The following is a 12,677-nucleotide window of genomic DNA, read 5'->3' as shown; positions in this document are numbered from 1 at the left end:
TCTGTACCGGTACCCCCTGTATATAGCCTCCACATTGACTCTGTACCGTAACACCCTGTATATAGCCTCCACATTGACTCTGTACCGGTACCTCCTGTATATACCCTCCACATTGACTCTGTACCGTAACACCCTGTATATAGCCTCCACATTGACTCTGTACCGTAACACCCTGTATATAGTCTCCACATTGACTCTGTACCGGTACACCCTGTATATAGTCTCCACATTGACTCTGTACTGGTACCCCCTGTATATAGGCTCCACATTGACTCTGTACCGGTACCCCTGTATATAGCCTCCACATTGACTCTGTACCGGTACCCCCTGTATATAGCCTCCACATTGCCTCTGTACTGTAACACCCTGTATATAGCCTCCACATTGACTCTGTACCGGTACCCCCTGTATATAGCCTCCACATTGACTCTGTACCGGTACCCCCTGTATATAGCCTCCACATTGACTCTGTACCGTAACACCCTGTATATAGCCTCCACATTGACTCTGTACCGGTACCTCCTGTATATACCCTCCACATTGACTCTGTACCGTAACACCCTGTATATAGCCTCCACATTGCCTCTGTACTGTAACACCCTGTATATAGCCTCCACATTGACTCTGTACTGGTACCCCCTGTATATAGCCTCCACATTGACTCTGTACCGGTACCCCCTGTATATAGCCTCCATATTGACTCTGTACCGTAACATCCTGTATATAGCCTCCACATTGACTCTGTACCGGTACCTCCTGTATATACCCTCCACATTGACTCTGTACCGTAACACCCTGTATATAGCCTCCACACTGACTCTGTACCGTAACACCCTGTATATAGCCTCCACATTGACTCTGTACCGTAACACCCTGTATATAGCCTCCACATTGACTCTGTACCGTAACACCCTGTATATAGCCTCCACATTGACTCTGTACCGTAACACCCTGTATATAGCCTCCACACTGACTCTGTACCGTAACACCCTGTATATAGCCTCCACATTGACGCTGTACCGTAACACCCTGTATATAGCCTCCACATTGACTCTGTACCGTAACCCCCTGTATATAGCCTCCACACTGACTCTGTACCGTAACACCCTGTATATAGCCTCCACATTGACTCTGTACCGTAAAACCCTGTATATAGCCTCCACATTGACTCTGTACCGTAACACCCTGTATATAGCCTCCACACTGACTCTGTACCGTAACACCCTGTATATAGCCTCCACATTGACTCTGTACCGTAACACCCTGTATATAGCCTCCACATTGACTCTGTACCGTAACACCCTGTATATAGCCTCCACATTGACTCTGTACCGTAACACCCTGTATATAGCCTCCACATTGACTCTGTACCGTAACACCCTGTATATAGCCTCCACATTGACGCTGTACCGTAACACCCTGTATTTAGCCTCCACATTGACTCTGTACCGTAACCCCCTGTATATAGCCTCCACACTGACTCTGTACCGTAACACCCTGTATATAGCCTCCACATTGACTCTGTACCGTAACACCCTGTATATAGCCTCCACATTGACTCTGTACCGTAACCCCCTGTATATAGCCTCCACAATGACTCTGTACCGTAACACCCTGTATATAGCCTCCACATTGACTCTGTACCGGTACCCCCTGTATATAGCCTCCACATTGACTCTGTACCGGTACCCCCTGTATATGGCCTCCACATTGACTCTGTACCGTAACACCCTGTATATAGCCTCCACATTGACTCTGTACCAGTACCCCTTGTATATAGCCTCCACATTGACTCTGTACCGGTACCCCCTGTATATAGCCTCCACATTGACTCTGTACCGTAACACCCTGTATATAGCCTCCACATTGACTCTGTACCGTAACACCCTGTATATAGCCTCCACATTGACTCTGTACCGTAACACCCTGTATATAGCCTCCACATTGACTCTGTACCGTAACACCCTGTATATAGCCTCCACATTGACTCTGTACCGTAACACCCTGTATATAGCCTCCACATTGACTCTGTACCGGTACCCCCTGTATATAGCCTCCACATTGACTCTCTACCGTAACACCCTGTATATAGCCTCCACATTGACTCTGTAGCGTAACACCCTGTATATAGCCTCCACATTGACTCTGTACCATAACACCCTGTATATAGCCTCCACATTGACTCTGTACCGTAACACCCTGTATATAGCCTCCACATTGACTCTGTACCGTAATACCCTGTATATAGCCTCCACATTGACTCTGTACCGTAACACCCTGTGTATAGCCTCCACATTGACTCTGTACCGTAACACCCTGTATATAGCCTCCACATTGACTCTGTACCGGTACCCCCTGTATATAGCCTCCACATTGACTCTGTACCGTAACACCCTGTATATAGCCTCCACATTGACTCTGTACCGGTACCCCCTGTTTATAGCCTCCACACTGACTCTGTACCGTAACACCCTGTATATAGCCTCCACATTGACTCTGTACCGTAATACCCTGTATATAGCCTCCACATTGACTCTGTACCGTAACACCCTGTATATAGCCTCCACATTGACTCTATACCGTAACACCCTGTATATAGCCTCCACATTGACTCTGTACCGTAACACCCTGTATATAGCCTCCACATTGACTCTGTACCGTAACACCCTGTATATAGCCTCCTGTATAGAGAGAGATAGATACTGTACAGAGAGAGATAGAGAGAGATAGATACTGTATAGAGAGAGATAGATATACTGTATAGAGAGAGAGAGAGATACTGTATCGAGAGAGATAGATATACTGATACTGTATAGAGAGAGAGATAGATACTGTATAGAGAGAGATAGATACTGTATAGAGAGAGATCGAGAGTGATAGATACTGTTTAGGGAGAGATAGAGAGAGATAGATACTGTATAGAGAGAGATAGATATACTGATACTGTATATATAGAGAGATAGATACTGTATCGAGAGAGATAGATATACTGATACTGTATTGAGAGAGAGATAGATACTGTATAGAGAGAGATAGATACTGTATAGAGAGAGATAGAGAGAGATATATACTGTATAGAGAGAGATGGAGAGAGATAGATACTGTATAGAGAGAGATAGATATACTGATACTGTATAGAGAGAGAAATAGATACTGTATAGAGAGAGGTACTATACTGTATAGAGAGAGAGATACACCAATACTGTATAGAGAGAGATATATACTGTATAGAGAGAGAGAGATACACTGATACTGTATAGAGAGAGAGATACACTGATACTGTACAGAGAGAGATATATACTGTATAGAGAGAGAGAGAGATACTGTATCGAGAGAGATAGATATACTGATACTGTATAGAGAGAGAGATAGATACTGTATAGAGAGAGATAGATACTGTATAGAGAGAGATAGATACTGTATAGAGAGAGATGGAGAGATATATATATACTGTATAGGGAGAGATAGAGAGAGATAGATACTGTATAGAGAGATATGGATATACTGATACTGTATAGAGAGAGAAATAGATACTGTATAGAGAGAGGTACTGATACTGGATAGAGAGAGAGATACACCAATACTGTATAGAGAGAGATATATACTGTATAGAGAGATATATATATTGATACTGCATAGAGAGAGAAATAGATACTGTATAGAGAGAGATATATACTGTATAGAGAGATATATATATTGATACTGTATAGAGAGAGATATACTGATACTGTATAGAGAGAGAGATACACTGATACTGTATAGAGAGAGATAGATACTGTATAGAGAGATATATACTGTATAGAGAGAGATATATAGTGTATAGAGAGAGAGAGAGAGAGAGAGATACTGTATAGAGAGATATATATACTGTATAGAGAGAGATAGATACTGTATAGAGAGAGAGAGAGATACTGTATAGAGAGAGAGAGAGATACTGTATAGAGAGAGATAGATAATGTATAGAGAGAGAGAGAGATATACTGTATAGAGAGAGAGAGATACTGTATAGAGAGAGAGAGATAGATACTGTATAGAGAGAGAGAGATACACTGATACTGTATAGAGAGAGAGAGATACACTGATACTGTATAGAGAGAGAGATAGATACTGTATAGAGAGAGATATACTGTATAGAGAGAGAGAAATACTGTATTGAGAGAGAGAGAGAGAGAGAGATACTGTATAGAGAGAGATAGCTACTGTATAGAGAGAGATAGAGATACTGTATAGAGAGAGATAGATACTGTATAGAGAGAGAGAGAGAGATACTGTATAGAGAGAGATGGATACTGTATAGAGAGAGAGAGATATACTATATAGAGAGAGATAGTTACTGTATAGAGAGGGAGAGATACACTGATACTGTATAGAGAGAGAAAGGGGACGAAAGAGATTGGGAGAGGAAAGCTGGTGAGCGCCTCGGTAGTGGAACTTGGTGCAATGCAGACGGCATTGCCATGGAAACCGATGGCGAAAAACTCTCAGACGAGGCGGGGGATTTGAGAGGAAGGAAGAGATCACTGCAGATCACCACATGAATCACTGCAGATCACCACAGGAATCACTGCAGATCACCACAGGAATCACTGCAGATCACCACAGGAATCACCCTCTTCAAAACCCTTCCCCTTCTGGCACTCTCTCTGTGTGGATTTCAAGTTGGAACATGGTGGCCCTAAGTACTGGTAGACGTAGTTGTAGTAGAAGTAGTACTAGTAGACGTAGTACTAGTAGAAGTAGTACTACTAGACGTAGAAGTAGTACTAGTAGAATTCGTTGTAGTTGAAGTAGTACTAGTAGAAGTAGTACTAGGAGAAGTAGTTGTAGTAGAAGTAATTGTAGTTGTAGTTGAAGTAGTACTAGTAGATGTAGTACTAGTAGAAGTAGTTGTAGTAGAAGTAGTACTAGTAGAAGTAGTTGTAGTAGAAGTAGTTGTAGTAGAAGTAGTTGTAGTAGAAGTAGTACTAGTAGACGAAGTACTAGTATATATAGTACTAGTAGAAGTAGTTGTAGTAGAGGTAGTACTAGTAGACATAGTACTAGTAGACAAAGTACTAGTAGAAGTAGTTGTAATACTAGTAGACGTGGTACTAGTAGAATCAGTTGTAGTAGAAGTTGCACTAGTAGACGTAGTACTAGTAGAAGTAGTTGTAGAACTAGTAGACGTAGTACTAGTAGAATTAGTTGTAGTAGAAGTAGTACTAGTAGAATTAGTTGTAGTAGTACTACTAGACGTAGTACTAGTAGAAGTAGTTGAGGTAGAAGTAGTACTAGTAAACATAGTACTATTAGAATTAGTTGTAGTAGAGGTAGTACTAGTAGAATTAGTTGTAGTGAAGTAGTTGTAGTAGAAGTAGTACTAGTACACGTAGTACTAGTAGAAGTAGTTGTAGTAGAAGTAGTTGTAGAATAAGTAGTACTATTAGAAGTATTACTAGTAAAAATAGTACTAGTAGAATTAGTTGTAGTGAAGTAGTTGTAGTAGAAGTAGTACTAGTAGAAGTAGTACTACTAGAAGTAGTTGTAGTACTAGTAGAAGTAGTACTAATAAAGGAAGTACTAGTATAAGTAGTTGTAGTACTAGTAGAAGCAGTACTAGTAGAAGTAGTAGAAGTAGTACTAGTAGAAGTTGTTGTAGTAAAAGTAGTACTAGTTGATGTAGTACTAGTAGAAGTAGTTGTAGTAGAAGTAGTACTAGTTGATGTAGTTCTAGTAGAAGATTTTGTAGTAGAAGTAGTTGTAGTAGAAGTAGTACTAGTAGAAGTAGTTGTAGTACTAGTAGAAGTTGTTGTAGTAGAAGTAGTACTCGTAGAAGTAGTTGTAGGAGAAGTAGTACTAGTAGAAGTAGTTGTAGTTGTAGTAGAAGTAGTACTAGTAGATGTACTACTAGTAGAAGTAGTACTAGTAGAAGTAGTACTAGTAGATGTAGTACTAGTAGATGTAGTACTAGTAGAAGTAATACTAGTTGAAGTAGGAGGAGTACTAGTAGAAGTAGTTGTAGTAGAAGTAGTACTACTAGAAGTAGTTGTAGAAGTACTAGTAGAAGTAGTACTTGTAGATGTAGTTGTAGTAGAAGTATTACTTGTAGAAGTATTACTTGTAGAAGTTGTACTTGTAGAAGTTGTACTTGTACAAGTAGTTGTAGTACGTGTACAAGTAGATGTATTAGAAGTAGTACTTGTAGAAGTAGAATTAGTACTAGTAGAAGTAGTTGTAGTTGTAGTAGAAGTAGTACTAGTAGAAGTAGTACTTGTAGAAGTAGTACTAGTAGAAGCAGTACTAGTAGAAGTAGTAATGGCTCCCTGCTGTCTCAGGTGACCAACCAAGGGTTGTCATGGCAGCGGGGGGCTTGGAGTTTGTCTGAGCATGTTGCTGGAGAAAGATATTCCTGGCTACAGGCTTATAATAGATATACAGCTGTCTCCTCTCCTCTCATGCCCTCCCTCCTCTCTCTTTACAGCTGATCATGTCCTGCTGTCTCCTCTCCTCTCCTGCCCTCCCTCCTCTCTCTATACAGCTGATCATGTCCTGCTGTCTCCACTCCTGCCCTCCCTCCTCTCTCTATACAGCTGGTCTCCTGCTGTCTCCTCTCCTCTCCTGCCCTCCCTCCTCTCTCTATACAGCTGATCATGTCCTGCTGTCTCCTCTCCTGCCCTTCCTCCTGTCTCTATACAGCTGGTCTCCTGCTGTCTCCTCTCCTCTCCTCTCCTTTCCTGCCCTCCCTCCTCTCTCTATACAGGTGGTCTCCTGCTGTCTCCTCTCCTCTCCTGCCTTCCCTCCTCTCTCTATACAGCTGGCTCCCTGCTGTCTCCTCTCCTTTCCTGCCCTCCCTCCTCTCTCTATACAGCTGGTCTCCTGCTGTCTCCTCTCCTGCCATACCTCCTCTCTCTATACAGCTGGTCCACTGCTGTCTCCTCTCCTTTCCTACCCTCCCTCCTCTCTCTATACATCTGGTCCCCTGCTATCTCCTCTCCTTTCCTGCCCTCCCTCCTCTCTCTATACAGCTGGTCTCCTGCTGTCTCCTCTCCTGCCCTCCCTCCTCTCTCTATACAGCAGGTCTCCTGTTGTCTCCTCTCCTGCCCTCCCTCCTCTCTCTATACAGCTGGTCTCCTGCTGTCTCCTCTCCTGCCCTCCGTCCTCTCTCTATACAGCTGGTCTCCTGCTGTCTCCTCTCCTGACCTCCCTCCGCTTTCTATACAGCTGGTCTCCTGCTGTCTCCTCTCCACTCCTGCCCTCCCTCCTCTCTCTATACAGCTGGTCTCCTGCTGTCTCCTCTCCTGCCCTCCCTCCTCTCTCTATACAGCTGGTCTCCTGCTGTCTCCTCTCCTGCCCTCCCTCCGCTCTCTATACAACTGGTCTCCTGCTGTCTCCTCTCCTCTCCTGCCCTCCCTCCTCTCTCTATACAGCTGGTCTCCTGCTGTCTCCTCTCCTTTCCTGCCCTCCCTCCTTTCCATCTGTCTTTCTCTCGCTTGATCGTTCACTTTACTCTCTTATTTTTCCTTTCTTCTTTCTGTTTCCTCCAAACCATCTCTCTCTCTCTCTCTCTCTCTCTCTCTCTGTCTCTCTGTCTCTCTCTCTCTGTCTCTCTCTGTGTATCAATTCAATTCAATTCAAGGGCTTTATTGGCATGGGAAACATGGGTTAACATTGCCAAAGCAAGTGAGGTAGATAATATATAAAATGAATATATAAAGTGAAACAAACAATAAAAATTAACAGTAAACATTACACATACAGAAGTTTCAAAACAATAAAGATATTACAAATGTCATATTATATATATACAGTGTTTTAACAATGTACAAATGGTTAAAGGACACAAGATAAAATAAATAAGCATAAATATGGGTTGTATTTACAATGGTGTGTGTTCTTCACTGGTTGCCCTTTTCTCGTGGCAACAGGTCACAAATCTTGCTGTTGTGATGTCACACTGTGGAATTTCACCCAGTAGATATGGGAGTTTATCAAAATTGGATTTGTTTTCGAATTCTTTGTGGATCTGTGTAATTTGAGGGAAATATGTCTCTCTAATATGGTCATACATTGGGCAGGAGGTTAGGAAGTGCAGCTCAGTTTCCACCTCATTTTGTGGGCAGTGAGCGCATAGCCTGTATCTCTCTCTCTCTGTCTCCCTGTCTCTTCTCTGTCTCTCTCTGTCTGTCTCTTTCTCTGTCTCGGTCTATATCTGTCTCTATCTATCTCTCTTTTTCTTTCTCTATGTCTCTCTCTCTGTCTGTCTCTGTCTCTGTCTTGGTCTCTGTCTCTCTCTCTCTCTCTCTCTGTCTTTCTGTCTGTCTCTGTCTCTGTTTTTCTCTGTCTCTCTCTGTCTCTTTCTCTGTCTTGGTCTCGGTCTCTATATCTGTCTGTCTCTCTCTCTCTCTCTCTGTCTTTCTGTCTGTCTCTGTCTCTGTTTTTCTCTGTCTCTCTCTGTCTCTTTCTCTGTCTTGGTCTCGGTCTCTATATCTGTCTGTCTCTCTCTCTCTCTCTCTGTCTTTCTGTCTGTCTCTGTTTTTCTTTGTCTCTATCTTTCTCTGTCTCCTCCCCCCTCTCTCTTGTCATTGGATGTTGTTAAGGGCTGGTATCTGCTCATCACCATGGTGATGATGATGATGGCCTGGGTGTGATACTTAGACCATCTATAGTGATGCAACACTGATATAACAGACCTGGGACCTGTAGAATCACCAGTGGAACAGTTGGAGTCTATAGTGATGCAACATTGATATAACAGACCTGGGACCTGTAGAATCACCAGTGGAACTATTGGAGTCTATAGTGATGCAACATTGATATAACAGACCTGGGACCTGTAGAATCACCAGTGGAACTATTGGAGTCTATAGTGATGCAACACTGATATAACAGACCTGGGACCTGTAGAATCACCAGTGGAACAGTTGAAGTCTATAGTGATGCAACACTGATATAACAGACCTGGGACCTGTATAATCACCAGTGGAACAGTTGGAGTCTATAGTGACGCAACACTGATATAACAGACCTGGGACCTGTAGAATCACCAGTGGAACAGTTGGAGTCTATAGTGATGCAACACTGATATAACAGACCTGGGACCTGTAGAAGTCTGTACCAGAAAACCTACAGCATTTACAGCCTACGTCACTATATTACTACCCTGTCAACGTTACATCTTTATCGTACAAATAGTAGAATCTTTGTAAATGATCAGAAATAGGACAGGTGGAGTTAATGTCACAAATACAGCTAACAAATATATATGGAAATGTCTGCTCTACTCAAAATTACAACCAACTAATTGCAGCATTACTGCAAAAATGGAAGAGGCAAGTGGAAGGGGAAGGGGAAGTGGAAGGGGAAGGGGAAGGGGAAGTGGAAGGGGAAGTGGAAGGGGAGGTGGAAGGGGAAGTGGAAGGGGAGGTGGAAGGGGAAGGGGAAGTGGAAGGGGAGGTGGAAGGGGAAGTGGAAGGGGAGGTGGAAGGGGAAGGGGAAGTGGAAGGGGAGGTGGAAGGGGAGGTGGAAGGGGAGGTGGAAGGGGAAGTGGAAGGGGAAGTGGAAGGGGAAGTGGAAGGGGAGGTGGAATTGGAAGTGGAAGGGGAGGTGGAAGGGGAAGGGGAAGTGGAAGGGGAAGTGGAAGGGGAGGTGGAAGGGGAAGTGGAAGTGGAAGGGGAGGTGGAAGGGGAAGGGGAGGTGGAAGGGGAAGTGGAAGGGGAGGTGGAAGGGGAAGTGGAAGGGGAGGTGGAAGGGGAAGGGGAAGTGGAAGGGGAAGTGGAAGGGGAAGAAAGTAAGGATCTTGTCTGCATTAGAGACCATCATTGGCTAAAGAAAATTGTGATAAATAAAAAAGTATACCAGTTTCATTTCAGGACCAACGAATTGACAGCTGTGCCATATAGATTGCAAAATAGTTGGGAAGAGATTTTTAATGTACTCATTCCATGGCACATGGTTTATGAATTGACTCGCAAAACAACGCTGGACTCAAAACAGTTTATCTTCAATTCTATGAGAATAGAAAGGTTCAGAACTTTAGTGAAACAGCAACGTTGAAAAATATATGGCAAATAGAAACGGGATGGTGTTCAGAGGTAGATGGGAGGGGTTGAGGGGAGCTGAAGGTTGGGACTGGATGGTGGTCAGAGATAGACGGGAGGGGTTGAGGGTAGCTGAAGGATGGGACTGGATGGTGGTCAGAGATAGATGGGAGGGGTTGAGGGGAGCTGAAGGATGGGACTGGATGGTGGTCAGAGATAGATGGGAGGGGTTGAGGGGAGCTGAAGGATGGGACTGGATGGTGGTCAGAGATAGATGGGAGGGGTTGAGGGGAGCTGAAGGATGGGACTGGATGGTGGTCAGAGATAGATGGGAAGGGTTGAGGGTAGCTGAAGGATGGGACTGGATGGTGGTCAGAGATAGATGGGAGGGGTTGAGGGGAGCTGAAGGCCTGGATGGTGTTCAGAGATAGATGGGAGGGGTTGAGGGTAGCTGAAGGATGGGACTGGATGGTGGTCAGAGATAGATGGGAGGGGTTGAGGGGAGCTGAAGGATGGGACTGGATGGTGGTCAGAGATAGATGGGAGGGGTTGAGGGGAGCTGAAGGATGGGACTGGATGGTGTTCAGAGATAGATGGGAGGGGTTGAGGGGAGCTGAAGGCCTGGATGGTGTTCAGAGATAGATGGGAGGGGTTGAGGGTAGCTGAAGGATGGGACTGGATGGTGGTCAGAGATAGATGGGAGGGGTTGAGGGGAGCTGAAGGATGGGACTGGATGGTGGTCAGAGATAGATGGGAGGGGTTGAGGGGAGCTGAAGGATGGGACTGGATGGTGGTCAGAGATAGATGGGAAGGGTTGAGGGTAGCTGAAGGATGGGACTGGATGGTGGTCAGAGATAGATGGGAGGGGTTGAGGGGAGCTGAAGGCCTGGATGGTGTTCAGAGATAGATGGGAGGGGTTGAGGGTAGCTGAAGGATGGGACTGGATGGTGGTCAGAGATAGATGGGAGGGGTTGAGGGGAGCTGAAGGATGGGACTGGATGGTGGTCAGAGATAGATGGGAGGGGTTGAGGGGAGCTGAAGGATGGGACTGGATGGTGTTCAGAGATAGATGGGAGGGGTTGAGGGGAGCTGAAGGCCTGGATGGTGTTCAGAGATAGATGGGAGGGGTTGAGGGTAGCTGAAGGATGGGACTGGATGGTGGTCAGAGATAGATGGGAGGGGTTGAGGGTAGCTGAAGGATGGGACTGGATTGTGGTCAGAGATAGATGGGAGGGGTTGAGGGGAGCTGAAGTACTGGATGGTGTTCAGAGATAGATGGGAGGGGTTGAGGGGAGCTGAAGGACTGGATGGTGTTCAGAGATAGATGGGAGGGGTTGAGGGGAGATGAAGGGTGGGACTAAAAATAAACAATAGATAACTATGGTAAATTATACTGTGTCCGTAACATGTATACACTGTAGTATGTATAAACTGGAAGTAGAAGCCTAAGTGTTGTTGTCCATTAGTTTACTGCAATTAGGGATGGTAGGGTTAGGGAAAAATAATAAAGAAAAATTTATTTAAAAATATATATATATATATTTAGCTCCCCATACTCTAAATCACCAGGGTCCACTGTCTCCCCCCTAGCTCCCCATACTCTATATCACCAGGGTCCACTGTCTCCCCCCTAGCTCCCCATACTCTACATCACCAGGGTCCACTGTCTCCCCCCTAGCTCCCCATACTCTAAATCACCAGGGTCCACTGTCTCCCCCCTAGCTCCCCACACTCTAAATCACCAGGGTCCACTGTCTCCCCCCTAGCTCCCCATACTCTATATCACCAGGGTCCACTGTCTCCCCCCTAGCTCCCCATACTCTAAATCACCAGGGTCCACTGTCTCCCCCCTAGCTCCCCATACTCTATATCACCAGGGTCCACTGTCTCCCCCCTAGCTCCCCATACTCTATATCACCAGGGTCCACTGTCTCCCCCCTAGCTCCCCATACTCTATATCACCAGGGTCCACTGTCTCCCCCCTAGCTCCCCATACTCTATATCACCAGGGTCCACTGTCTCCCCCTAGCTCCCCATACTCTAAATCACCAGGGTCCACTGTCTCCCCCCTAGCCCCTTATACTCTATATCACCAGGGTCCACTGTCTCCCCCCTAGCTCCCCATACTCTAAATCACCAGGGTCCACTGTCTCCCCCCTAGCTCCCCATACTCTAAATCACCAGGGTCCACTGTCTCCCCCCTAGCTCCCCATACTCTAAATCACCGGGGTCAACAGTCTCCCCCCTAGCTCCCAATACTCTAAATCACCAGGGTCCACTGTCTCCCCCTTAGCTCCCCATACTCTAAATCACCAGGGTCCACTGTCTCCCCCCTAGCTCCCCATACTCTATATCACCAGGGTCCACTGTCTCCCCTTAGCTCCCCATACTCTATATCACCAGGGTCCACTGTCTCCCCTTAGCTCCCCATACTCTAAATCACCAGGGTCCACTGTCTCCCCCCTAGCTCCCCATACTCTATATCACCAGGGTCCACTGTCTCCCCTTAGCTCCCCATACTCTAAATCACCAGGGTCCACTGTCTCCCCCCTAGCTCCCCATACTCTACATCACCAGGGTCCACTGTCTCCCCCCTAGCTCCCCATACTCTAAATCACCAGGGTCCACTGTCTCCCCCCTAGCTCCCCATACTCTATATCA

At 45.4% G+C, this 12,677-nt stretch overlaps 1 protein-coding gene across 1 annotated transcript in view; it reads left to right on the top strand.

Moving 5' to 3' along the window:
• LOC139392254 (regulating synaptic membrane exocytosis protein 3-like) overlaps nt 1-12,677 on the top strand; it is a 69,831-nt gene that overhangs the window by 39,186 nt on the left and 17,968 nt on the right. The window lies entirely within an intron of this gene.

The sequence above is a fragment of the Oncorhynchus clarkii genome, chromosome 32 (assembly GCF_045791955.1).
Source record: "Oncorhynchus clarkii lewisi isolate Uvic-CL-2024 chromosome 32, UVic_Ocla_1.0, whole genome shotgun sequence".
Classification (NCBI taxonomy): domain Eukaryota; kingdom Metazoa; phylum Chordata; class Actinopteri; order Salmoniformes; family Salmonidae; genus Oncorhynchus; species Oncorhynchus clarkii.
Note: the sequence above shows the minus strand (reverse complement) of the source record. Positions and strands in the feature narration are given on the sequence as shown.